The sequence below is a fragment of the Eublepharis macularius genome, chromosome 3 (assembly GCF_028583425.1).
Source record: "Eublepharis macularius isolate TG4126 chromosome 3, MPM_Emac_v1.0, whole genome shotgun sequence".
Lineage (NCBI taxonomy): Eukaryota > Metazoa > Chordata > Lepidosauria > Squamata > Eublepharidae > Eublepharis > Eublepharis macularius.
In genome coordinates, this window is record NC_072792.1 from 73,767,274 (window position 1) to 73,779,670 (window position 12,397).

A 12,397-nucleotide genomic window follows, 5' to 3' on the forward strand; every position below is an offset into this window, starting at 1 on the left:
TGTTGCACAGAGCTGTTCAGAAGATCACACAGTAAAGTGCAGAAGTGATGCTAATAGCAACCTTCAGGTCCAGAAAGACATGGTCTCAAAACCTGAAGAATCTTTCAAGCATGGATCCCTGGCACCTCTACTGAAGGAGGGCCCATTGATGCAGGGATCAATATGACACCTCTGACCAGCTCTGACAAGCCTCACAGTGTGGAGGTCGAGCACAAACAGCTAATAGGGCTGGACTAAACAGAAGGCATGATTGGTACTATGCTAGCCTCCAGGAAGAGTTCTACAGAGTCTATAAAAATTCCTGCCAAGTTCCCAGAAGAGTGCATGCATAGAGTCATGTAATCTTTTGGGGCTAATTAGGGAGTTACTATCCTTTCTTCAAGAGGGGTTGAAGAAAAGTCTTAATACCAACACGCTTAGACAACAGGTAGTGACCAATTAGGGGTTCTAGGAAGGGATGTTCCCTTATATATCACCTTCATGGCAGTGGATTCTAAAAGGGGACCTGTTATGACCTTTACTTTTGGGGGGTAGATTTTTCTTTTAATCTTCCCCTTACACCCTCTGGGTAGTTAGCTGCCACCAGGAATATTATATTCCAATATGTTTTAATTAAGTTTTCCCTTTGGTAACGTTCCTAAGCGTCAGGCTTCTTCGTGATTCTATGTGGCCCTGAGGATAGGAATGGGATATAACACTGACAGCTACTCTGGGATATAACAAAACAAAATAATGTTTATTTTTCAAGAAGCGTATTGGTTTCTTAAAAGTAGTTCTTAGTTCTTAATGTTACTTCATTTAAACTCATTCACACAGATCTCTTGTAAGGCTTCACACACAGTTAGCCTCTTTCTCTAGGCTCTATATTTCTCTCACATAAAACTCCTCAGGCAGCACACAGCTAGCCTCTCTTTCTCTTATTCACAGAAATATGAAACCTGCTCAGGCAGCACACAGCTGGCCTCTCTTTCCCTGACTGAGTGTCCTTTCACAAACATGCTCAGTTCAGGTTCCACACAGGTTATATTTCTCTCATAAAACACTTCAACATATTCAGACAGCACACAGCTAGCCTGCTTTCTTCTGACTGAAAACCTTTCTCTTTCCTCTCAGTCTCAAACTGCATTCGCCCACACTCTCAGTCATCAACCAATCACATCACTCACTCTTCCCTCTCTCAACCCCACTCTTCACCTAGCTCAAACCAAGCATTTAAAGACACATGCACCCATTTCTTGAAATCATTACAGGGCCTCATTGTAGAATCTTCCAAGGATTCGCTGTTTTTCCCCCACGTGAAATTTTAATCTGGTATTGAGAGCCTGATCCAAAAGATGCCTTGAACCTATGACCTCATGTCCCCTAAAGGAACTGACCTTTAAAGCCATATTTCAGATGAGAATAAAATCAGCTAGACAAGTGTCAGAATGGCAGGCAGTAGCAGTAGAGAGCCACGCCCTTTGCTCCAAGATGGTAGGGCAAATTGTGAACAAAAACAACTTTCTTCGAAAGGTGAACTTCATGTTTTCATAGGACAGGAGAGATAGTACTTACCTCCTTCTAATTTAATCCAAAATACAGGAAGGAAATAAATAAATAAATCTCACTATCTTGATATATGTAGAGATGTGAAATTCCACTTGGGCAGGACTAAACAGTGTTTCAGAAGTCTGGGACGCTAGTTGTGTGTTTGCAGGAGGCCCTTCTTGGGACCCAGAGTGTCCTTTTCTTGGCTAAGCAGGTAAAGCAGAGGGTAAATAATTCTGGCATGTCAAGCCAGAGGTCTGGAGATGCCCATAGATGTCAGGGCACACTCACTAAGGGAAACAGTGACACAGGCAACCTATAAATCCTTTAGTCATTAGAAACTATCAATAAGGTGGTCACATGGAAATCAGTATATTCTCTCATCAAGAAATATAGGATAGATAAGTTGTCTTCCCCAGAGACAACCTTTAGCAGGAGGGTACTAATACACACTCTCTAGGCCTGGAAGCTGGACTACCCACCCTGGGGTACACTGCTCTTGTATGTCCCAAAAGTAAGGACTGCCTCACTCCTAGGACCACCGGAGAATGGAAGATTTATATTCACTTACCGTGAAGCTTCCTTTCTCAGTGGTCCAGGAGTGGGGCAGTCCTGCCCACCTGAGTTTCTTGTGGGGCAGCTTCTAGGATTGGATGAAGAGTTAGGACGATGGTCTTCCTCCCAGTGGATTCAAGGGAGGGATCTTTCTATTAAAAAAAATTGAGAGTTATTATTTTCCCTTCTGGTATCATGATGGGGAGTCAGGGCTTGGGAACAGACTGGTGATTCCAGGAACAAGCCCCTCCCCTCCAGGATCAAAATCAGCTGCCTGACCCTGCCTTCGGAGAGGAGGAGCTATATCCCAAAAGTAAGGACTGCCCCACTCCTGGACCACCAAGAAAGGAAGCTTCACGGTAAGTGAATACAAATCTTCCATTCTACTTATACCCTGCCCTTCCCACGAGTAGGCTCAGGACAGCTTCCAACAAAATATATTATTAAAATACAATAAAACATTATTACAAGTAGCATAAAAACCAATATTAATACACAATTATACCAACAGCATAAAAATCCAGACACCACTAAACAAATCTGGCTACTACAGAATCACCATAACCATGGGCACCGCCATGATGTAACTCCAGGGAGGCTGCAAAAGGAGGATGTGATGGTCAGAAGAAGGGCCAAAAAGCCAGCCCCTAGTCAAAGGCCTGGCAGAACAGCTCTGTCTTGCTGGCCCTGCAGAACTGTAAAAGGTCCTGCAGGGCCTGGATCTCCATCGGTGAGCATTCCACCAGGCCGGGGCCTGGGCAGAAAAGGCCCTGGCCCTATTTGAGGCAAGCTGAATGTTCCTCAGTCTGGGGACCACCAGAAGCTGTTTATCTGCAGAGCGCAAGGCTCTGCGGGGGGCATAAGGGGAGAGGCGGTCCTGTAAGTACGCAGGTCCCCGTCTGTGAAGGGCTTTAAATACTAAGACTAGTACCTTGAACTTGACTTGGAACTCAACCGGGAGCCAGCACAGCTGGTGTAACACAGGACGGATGTGAGCCCTAAACAGAGTCCCTGTAAGGATGCGTGCTGTAGCATTCTGGACCAGCTGTAATTTCCAGGTCAAGCCCACAGGCAGCCCAGCATAGAGCAAGTTGCAGTAGTCCTATATTGAGGTGACCGTTGCATGGATTACAGAAGCTAGGTCCTGGGACGAGAGACAGGGCTCCAATTGCCTGACCTGCCGAAGATGAAAAAATGCAGATCTGGCATTGGCTGCAACCTGGGCCTCTATAGAAAGTTTGGCATCCAGGAGGACACCCAGGCTCTTCACCGTCTACGAAGACTGTAACTGCACTCCGTCGAGGGCTGGGTTTTGTCATTGTAGTTGAGCAGTAACAATCATATAAAATTGTTCAATCATATAAATGTGTGTGCTGTCATAAAACTTTATTTCTGACAAATTTAATTCATAATAGGAAAGGTATCCCATGTCTACTACATGCAACTTTAAAGAAAAGCCTGCTTCATGACTTAAAACCAATCTATTCTTTGAACTTTAACTTTTTTTCCTGCAATAAGTACCCTTTCATTTACACACACAGGAAAGTCTGATGTAGAGTTTTGTCCTAGCAGAGGTGAAATGCTGCTGACTCTTTTACAACGAGGTATATGAAGAATATATGAATACCATGAGATACTGTAGAAGGCTTTCCATCAAAATGTGTCTGTCTTGTGAAAAAAGAGATACGTGGAAGTGTTATCTTATATTCTGTCTTGGTTCTAAGGAATGGTAAAAGTGCACTGGGCAACTTTTGTTTTAATTTGTTTGGGTTGTTTTGAAAAAATTTTATTAGGTGAGAATATTAATACATACAACTTTCAAATAACATCTCAATATCATTTCCCCCCACCCTTTCCCTCCCCCCTTTTTCAGGACTTCCAACAGCTTTCCAACCCTATATCTTAATCTATTCCTAATCTATTCCCTTTTTCTATAACTTATTATATCGTGTTTACATTCTGCTTTGTTAAGCTAAGCTCTATCTGTTAGCTTCAGATCTATTATTATTAACTTAAAATCTGTTATCTATTACTATCTGTTAACTTCAGATATATTTAAATTTAAGCTAACAATTAAATAAAATATCTACTTTATTAATTTTACCAATATCTATTAACTCCAAATCCACTTAAATTTAAGCTAACAATTAGCTAATACTTCACTCCATATGGTAAAGATTCCATCTCTTCCAATCAAAAGAAACCCATTCTAATAATTTTCGAATTGCCATAGTTCCCCTTTCACGTCCCACTTCTTTTCTAAATATGTTTTCAGTCTTCCCCAATCAGTAAAGAATTCTGCCAGATTCTGATCTCTCAGCTTTCTTGTCATTTTATCCATTTCTGCCATGTACAGCAATTTATATATCCAGTCTTCAATAGTTGGTATTTCTTGCACCTTCCATTTCTGCGCATATAAAAGTCTTGCTGCCGTCGTCATGTAGAATAGTAATGTTCTGTATTGCATAGGAACATCTTCCATACTTAAATTCAGTAGCAATAGCTCTGGGTTCTTCTTTATTTGGGTCTGCAAAATCTCATTTATTACTTCTAATATCTCCCCAGTACTGTCTAGCTACATCACATGTCCACCACATATGATACAATGATCCTTCATGCTTTTTACATTTCCAGCATTTATCTCACATTTTTTCATTTCCAAGCACAATTTTCTTAGGCGTTAAAAACCATCTATAAATCATCTTATAGACATTCTCTTTAATACTGGTACAAGTTGAAATCTTCAATGTAGTTTTCCATAAATATTCCCATGACTCCATTGTTATTTCTTTGTGACAGTTAATTGCCCACTTCACCATCTGTACTTTGACTGTCTCATCCTCTGTATACCACTTCAAAAGTATTTTATACATTTTAGATATCTTCTTTTTATTTTCTTGTAGTATAGTCTCTTCCAACTCTGAGTTTTTCCATTTGATTCCTCCTTTTGAACAATCCGAGTTGTAAAGGTCTCTAATCTGTCTATATTGGAACCGTCCATAACAGGAGGATAACTCTTCCTCCGTTTTGATTCTTACCGTTTTTTGTTCCATAATGGTAAACATTGTTCTTCATTATAGATAGCTCTCGGATAGATCACTTCAAACGGTACCACCCAAGAGGGGATACCTTCATCCAGATATTTTTTATATTTTTTCCAGACCGTGAAGAGGCTCCTTCTAATATAATGGTGCAAAAACATAGAATCAGTTTTTATTTTATCCTGCCACAAGTAGGCATGCCATCCGAACAGCTTCTTACAACCTTCCAATGTTAAGAGCTTACAATCTTTCAGTGACATCCACTCTTTTAACCAAACCAAACATATTGGTTCATGATATAATCTTAAGATTCGGCAACTGCAGTCCACCTCTTTCTTTAGCGTCACACAGAACTTTCATTTTTACTCGAGGTTTCTTGCCTGCCCACACAAAGTCAGAGATCTTCCTCTGCCATTTTTCAAATTGTTTGGTATCTCTAATAATTGGAATTGTTTGTAATAGGAACATAATCTGTGGTAACATATTCATCTTAACTGCCGCTATTCTTCCCAGCCATGACAGATTTAATTTATTCCATTTAATCAAGTCTCTATCAATCTGTTGCCATAGCTTTTCATAGTTGTTCTTAAATAAATCAATATTTTTCGCAGTTATCTCAATTCCAAGATATTTACCTTTATGTGTTACTTCACAATCAATAAGTTCCATTAACTCTTGTTGCTTTTGTTTAGTCATATTCTTGCATAGTATCTTTGATTTCTTCTTATTAACATAAAATCCAGCCAGATCTCCGAACTCTTTTATCTTATCAAGCAACTTCGGCATGTTTTGTATTGGATCTTCCACTATGACCATCACATCATCCGCAAAAGCTCTAATCTTGTAGGTAAATTCTTTAATCTTTATGCCTCTTATAGTATCATCTTCTCGTATTTGAATCAATAGCAGTTCCAAAATCAAAATGAACAACAATGGAGATAATGGGCACCCCTGTCTTGTACCCTTTCTTATTTCCAATTTTTTTGTTAAATCATCATTTACTACAATTGCTGCACATTGGTCTCTATATATTGCTTTTACTGCTTGAATAAAATCTTTTCCAATTTGCAGCCTCTCCATTGTGGCAAACATAAAATTCCAGTTCAAATTGTCAAAAGCTTTTTCTGCATCCACAAAGAAGAAACCAACTTCCTTTTCACAATGTTTATCGTAGTATTCTATAGCATTTACTACAGTTCTCAAATTGTCTCTAATTTGCCTGTTTGGAAGGAACCCTGCCAGCTCTTCTGCAATAAACTCGACTAACCAGTCCTTTAATACTTTTGTTTTAATTTGATTTTTAAAAATCTGCTAAAATGTTCTGAATAATTTGACTTTAAAACAACATACCCGCTGATTAGTTGATTTAGACCAAAGACACATCTTGTAGAGTGAAAATTGGCATTTAATGGTTTTTAGTGTAGAGCTGTAGCTGACAGTGATTTCACTCAGGAGTACAACCACAAGTGCTTGGCAGCTTTTGTATATCATGAAATAACTGTGATTTTTATTGGGTGTAGCAGCCTTGCAAGTTTGACAGTCCAATTCTTGCAACAAGAGTTAAGAAAAGGAAAACTGGAAGAGAAATATACAGAGAGGCTGTTGGAATATGTATGTATTAACTCAATGGTCTCTCTTCCTTTTCTGTAATTCAGTTGTTATTGTACTGCACTAGTGCAGATTTGACATTCCAGATCTCTTATCTGTGATTAGGAACAGACTGCTAGATCACGCATCCTCTCCTCTCCCTATCCACCCCAGTTCTTCTCAGGACTGAATTCCCTGGATATCTACAATTAACTTTATTTGCAGTCAAGTATCTCACCAGCTACATCATTAATAGTGGTTTGCTGTAATCAGATTTCTGCCTTAACAGGGATTCTGAATCAGTTTCAAACCTTAGTTTAAGTGGGATAGCTATGTTAGTCTCCTGCAGCAAAACCAAGAAAGGAATCTTTCAGCACAGTAAGGACTAGTAGGTCTGCTGAATAATATGCATTTGATCAAGGGTTCTAATGCATGGAAGGTTATACATCAGTAAATCTGCAGTATTTAAGGTTCCTGGTTTAGAAGGAACTATGGCCAGTGTTATCTGCATCCCATCTGGGGTGTCTAGCAATAAATAGTATCAGGTACTGGCAGGCTAGGTAAATAAACTTTTGGGGGGCATTTTTCACAAGTATGCTTTGTTTTGTGACAGGAAATTGTGGTGTGGGCAGATAGTCCTCAGTTAATTCCAAAATCAGTATGTGCTACCATTGTGAGGACAATGACAAAGGGCTGTGGAGGGGTTTTCCTACCAAAATATATTTAGTGCCCACTCCTGCCACCCCAGACACCCTCATGTTGCTATCTGTGTCCTTGCAGTTTGCTTTTAATATGACTTTATGTGATCAGTTACTGTGTTTTTATGTTTTTGTAAATATTTTGGGTACTATTTCAGGGACCTCTGATGACAAGCTGAATTTCTTCCTGGTTGTTGTAGGGCTGGTGGATCTTTAGTGCTGCTGTATACTGGTATTATGTCTGAGTTGATCTTGCTGTTCTGATGCTGGGGCTTCATTTCTCCTCTGTGGTGATCCTGGCCTGAAAGTGCTGGAACTCTCCTTGCAGTTTGAGAGATCTGAAGTTCTAGTAGAGAGAAGTCATAATCTTTTGTGATATAAGTGGTTCAGATGACTGTAATGGAAATTTGGCTTCTTATAATCAGAAATGGCTTACTTAACTCAACCAGCTGGATAATTTGTTGAGTTACAAGTCAGCTGTGTCAGAAAAGTGGAGAGAAATGATTGCAGACAGCTCTGGGTGTTGAGGAAACTTCTCACAGATTAATTACACAGGAGACTAGAGCTTCCATCTTATATAATATACTAATTCTTGACAAAAAGACCTCTGGCAGAAAGAATATGTGCATATATGCAGGTGAACAGGCAAAGGCATGCATCAATAAAATACTTGCAGTATCATATCTAAAACAAAAAAATTACTAAGCTATAACAAGCCATTGTCAGGCATGCCTTAAAGGAGCAAGAAAAACTGGGTACTTAAGGAGGGGGAGTTGATTGGGCTCTATCCTGCCAATGTACATTATCTGTGAACAGATGCTGAATGATGTGCTGTTGAACTGATTATAATGGGACTGCCTTAAAAAGTATGACCTTGATTGTGCCAGTTGCACTACACTTAAGGATTTTTCAAATTGCAAATCTTAGTTATTATATGCATAGCGATGCTTTTAACATTATTTCCTGGGCTGCATGAACATAACTTAATCAGTACCTTGTGGCACTTGTTCATTTTGAAGGCAGTTGTCTTTTGTGAGCATGACTAACACATTTGCAATCTTTCTCTTGCCTAAAGTGGAATACTGACAGCTCATTACAGGTAAAACACAGGTCTGTGAGTTTACCTGGCCTTTTTGAATATTACTGTGGAGTTGTCTGCTCTTTGGGAGGGGGTTAGAAAAATGAAAATATGTGTAGTCTCTAGTCTGAAGCCTAAATGTCTGACTGCTGGGTACTGTCTAGAACAGCCAAGGTGTTTTAAAATACCAGTGCATAAGCCTTGACCAGAAAAAGAGAAATTTATCATCTGAAAGCTCTATACTGAGTGTTTGAATTTTTGCATACTATAAAGTGTTCATAGCAAAAAGTTGCAGTGTAGTAAAAGTTAACACACACACACACCCCGTCTCACTGACATGATTGAGAGAGAAGTATGCAGTTATATGCTTCATTTTTATTGATGTCAGTGGGACTAACCCACCTCAAAATTATGATAATTTGTTTTGCAGATTTTTTAAACATACTTTACCACCCTATGCATTATCAGCCACTGTATCACAACAGTGTGTGTTATGATTGTTACACAGTTCTCTGCATGCAGCCTTCTGGTGTCTGTGAAGTTTTATGCAGTGAGACTCTAATCCAAACTGCTATTATGAGGATACTGAAATAACTATTAGAGGGATATGGTGAAATGAGTGGAACGGTGCTACTAGAAGACAAGTAGTATGAGAACAATAAAATGAGTTGTGGCAATATGGCATTATAAGTGAAGAAAGTTTAATTAAAATCTTTCCAGAATGGTTTTTAACTGTTAGTAAAAGTCATCCTGCTATGGTATTATTGATCTTGTCACCAACAGAAGAGTCATCATGATGTAGTGGTTAGAATGTTGCACTATCATATGGGAAACTAAGTTTGAATCTCTGCTTTGTCGAAGCTTGCTCATATGGGAAACTAAGTTTGAATCTCCACTTTGTCATGGAAGCTTGCTGGATGATCTTGGATTAGTCACACACTCTCAGCCTAACCTACCTCACAGAGTTGTTGTTAGGATAAAATGGAGGAGATGAGAACTGTGTAAACCACTTTGGGTTTCCATTGGGGAGAAAGGTGGCATATAAAAGAAGTTGGAATCAACAAAGCAGTTAAATAATATTAAAAATCAGAGCCATTAAAAATTTCCAATTTAGTCAGCATAGTAATATTTTATAGATTATAGTACGTAAACATTATAGACAATTATCAATTACTGATCTACACAATAATATTCCTTAGCCCTGCCTACTGCACTAATCCCCTCCAGAAGAGATGAGAGGGGACTCATCTCTATCTGGCCCCTGCCTTCTGCAACAAAAACTTGAAAGCAGTCTTGTATGATTCAAGCTGACTTTTTGTCACATAAATCAGTCTTGCTTTAACTCAACACAGTCTGCCATGTGTATTTTCTTTTTTGTTTATGCATATAAATTGTCATTAAAATGCTTGTTGAGACACTGTGGCTCAGTTCAGACATCACACAAAACCAATTAAACTGGGATAAATGTGATTGTCTGAGAGCATGTGTCTAAGTGTCTAAGTGCATGCTATGATTAGTTAGGGTCCATCAAGCCAAGATCTGGTTTATTAATTATAGTCATAATTGTGGTTTCACAAGATGTCTGAATGCTGAAATCCTGGCTTGCTTTCTGACATCACCATCAGAAGCTACAGAGAGAAGGCAATGTAATCAGCATTTGTCAAGAGTTCAGCATCAGGGTTTCTGGGACTCAAAGCTGCAGAGGAGTTAGCCGTGTTAGTCTGTAGTAGCAAAATCAAAATGAGTCCAGTAGCACCTTTAAGACTAACCAACTTTATTATAGCATAAGCTTTCGAGAATCACAGTTCTCTGACGAAGAGAACTGTGATTCTCGAAAGCTTATGCTACAATAAAGTTGGTTAGTCTTAAAGGTGCTACTGGACTCATTTTGATTTTGGGACTCAAAGCATGATTGTAAATCTAAGTGGCTAAGAGCTGGACTCATATCCAGGTCCCAAACTCAAGACAAAGACATGGCTGAACAAAACCAACCTTTATTCCCAAAACCCCAGCAAAGGGAGCAAGATTAAATTAACGAATGACATTGACATAAGGACATGAGGCTCTGCAGCTGAATCAAGCTCCTTCACCATTGCCCATCCTCTTCTTGAGAACCAAACTGACCCAGATAAGTTAATGATATGGAATGTTGTCCAGCTATGCTGTCCTTGGGTGCCTCAACTCCCTTTCTTGGCAGTTTCAAGGGAGACTTGCACCTGGGACAGATCAGCTTTGTGAAGTCTGTGGAAATGATAGTCTTTCCTGCTAATGCTTACACAGAAGGTATTGATCCATAAGGTTTCAGGAGACTCTGATCAGGCAGGCACAAACTTTTAGCATGAATTAAGCCCAAAGTAGGTCTGGTTTCTACAGTGGCCAGACTCGGTATTTATCACAGTTGATTTATTTTATGGAAGCAATGCAAAGGTAAATGTTCTTACATTGTTTAAAGTTAGTGCTATAAATTATTATGATTGCGTAAGCACTCATGACATAATGGTTGTTGACCAGTATAAGGATCAGATCATGCATAGAGGTATTAGGCCCAACATCAACATTATAGTGCTGCTGCTTCCACTTCTATTTACGAGCAGCTGTGGATGACAGAGGAGGGAACCACAAGTGCCTCCTCCCTGTAAATGTTGACTTTTTGCAAAATGCCTTAATGTTGGCATGAGGAGAAGCCATGGCTTCATGAGGGTCCTGATGTGGTAGAGAAGCAATAGCATGTTAGTGCAGTGCCTTAATAAGGCTGTCAGAAGAAGGAAGAGTCTTCTCTCATATTAGAGTACAAAATAAACACAACAATTGCTTTTTCCTTTGTGTTCTTGCATTCTTCTAATATGCTTTTTTCCTCTGTCCCTCCAGTTTGGGATCTGCAGTAAATTTGTAATATAATATAAATTAGTTTAATTGGTTTAACTGTAGTATCTCTGGGAGCCATTTATCAGTGTAGGGAGTCGAGAGAGAATTCTCAGTCCCTTCTTAAAACTAAAATTGGTAGAATCCTTGAGGGAAGCCACGACACCTACACATTTTTAAATATAATTTTAGATTTATATTGCAGATGGAGTTTAGCTTCTAGTGGATGCTGGTGTTTTGGGGACTCAACAGATATTTGTGGTTTTGTTTTTAAATCCAAAGCCTGTGGGATGGGTTCAGACAGAAGAGAATTCCATAAGATAGAGGTCCTAATAGTTAAGAACTTACCACAGTTACTAGAGGTGACCCAGGCCTATATAAAGGTGACCCAGGGTCTATATAACAGATCTCAAATTAATATATGCAATATCTAGGCCATTAAGATTAAAATCAACATTTGACATAAATATCAAGCATGTTCTGCAGGAGCCACAACAGTCTAGGACTGGTTAACTATTCCTCCATTAAGCAGCAGTATTTTGTAGTTTTTCAGGGTATAGCTTTATAGTTTGTATTACTTTTTGTTCCTTAACAGTGCAATCCTAAGAAGTCTAAGCCCATTGAAATCATAGACGAATAACTCAGTTTAGGATTGCACTGTAAGTATCTAGTAATGAATTGTCACCTCTTCTTCCTCCACAAAAAGATAATGACTGTATAGCAGGAACCTGTTATAAACCATATTTTTGACACAGCCTACAAATCCAAGAGTTCTGTTAAGCTACAGACCAGCTATCTGGAGTGGCAAGACTCCGCAAACAACAAAAATTTTCCCATTCCATGGATTATAGAGGATATATTTGCCATCATTGCTCCTATCATGTCAGGATTCAGTTCAATCCCATTAACTCAGTCTTTATTTTTAGGCATTTGCTGAAGACTGAATAGATTGGAAAAGGAAGCTCTGGATATCACAGTCAGAGAAACTGTCCATCACGCATGTAAACAGTAAAATTATATGGAAACAGTGGAACAGCCCATAGAAATTG

General features: G+C 39.2%; 1 protein-coding gene across 1 annotated transcript in view; it reads left to right on the forward strand.

Moving 5' to 3' along the window:
* The window catches only part of PDK3 (pyruvate dehydrogenase kinase 3), a 76,270-nt gene that overhangs the window by 21,362 nt on the left and 42,511 nt on the right, over nt 1–12,397 (forward strand). The gene's annotated exons all lie outside the window — the stretch shown is intronic.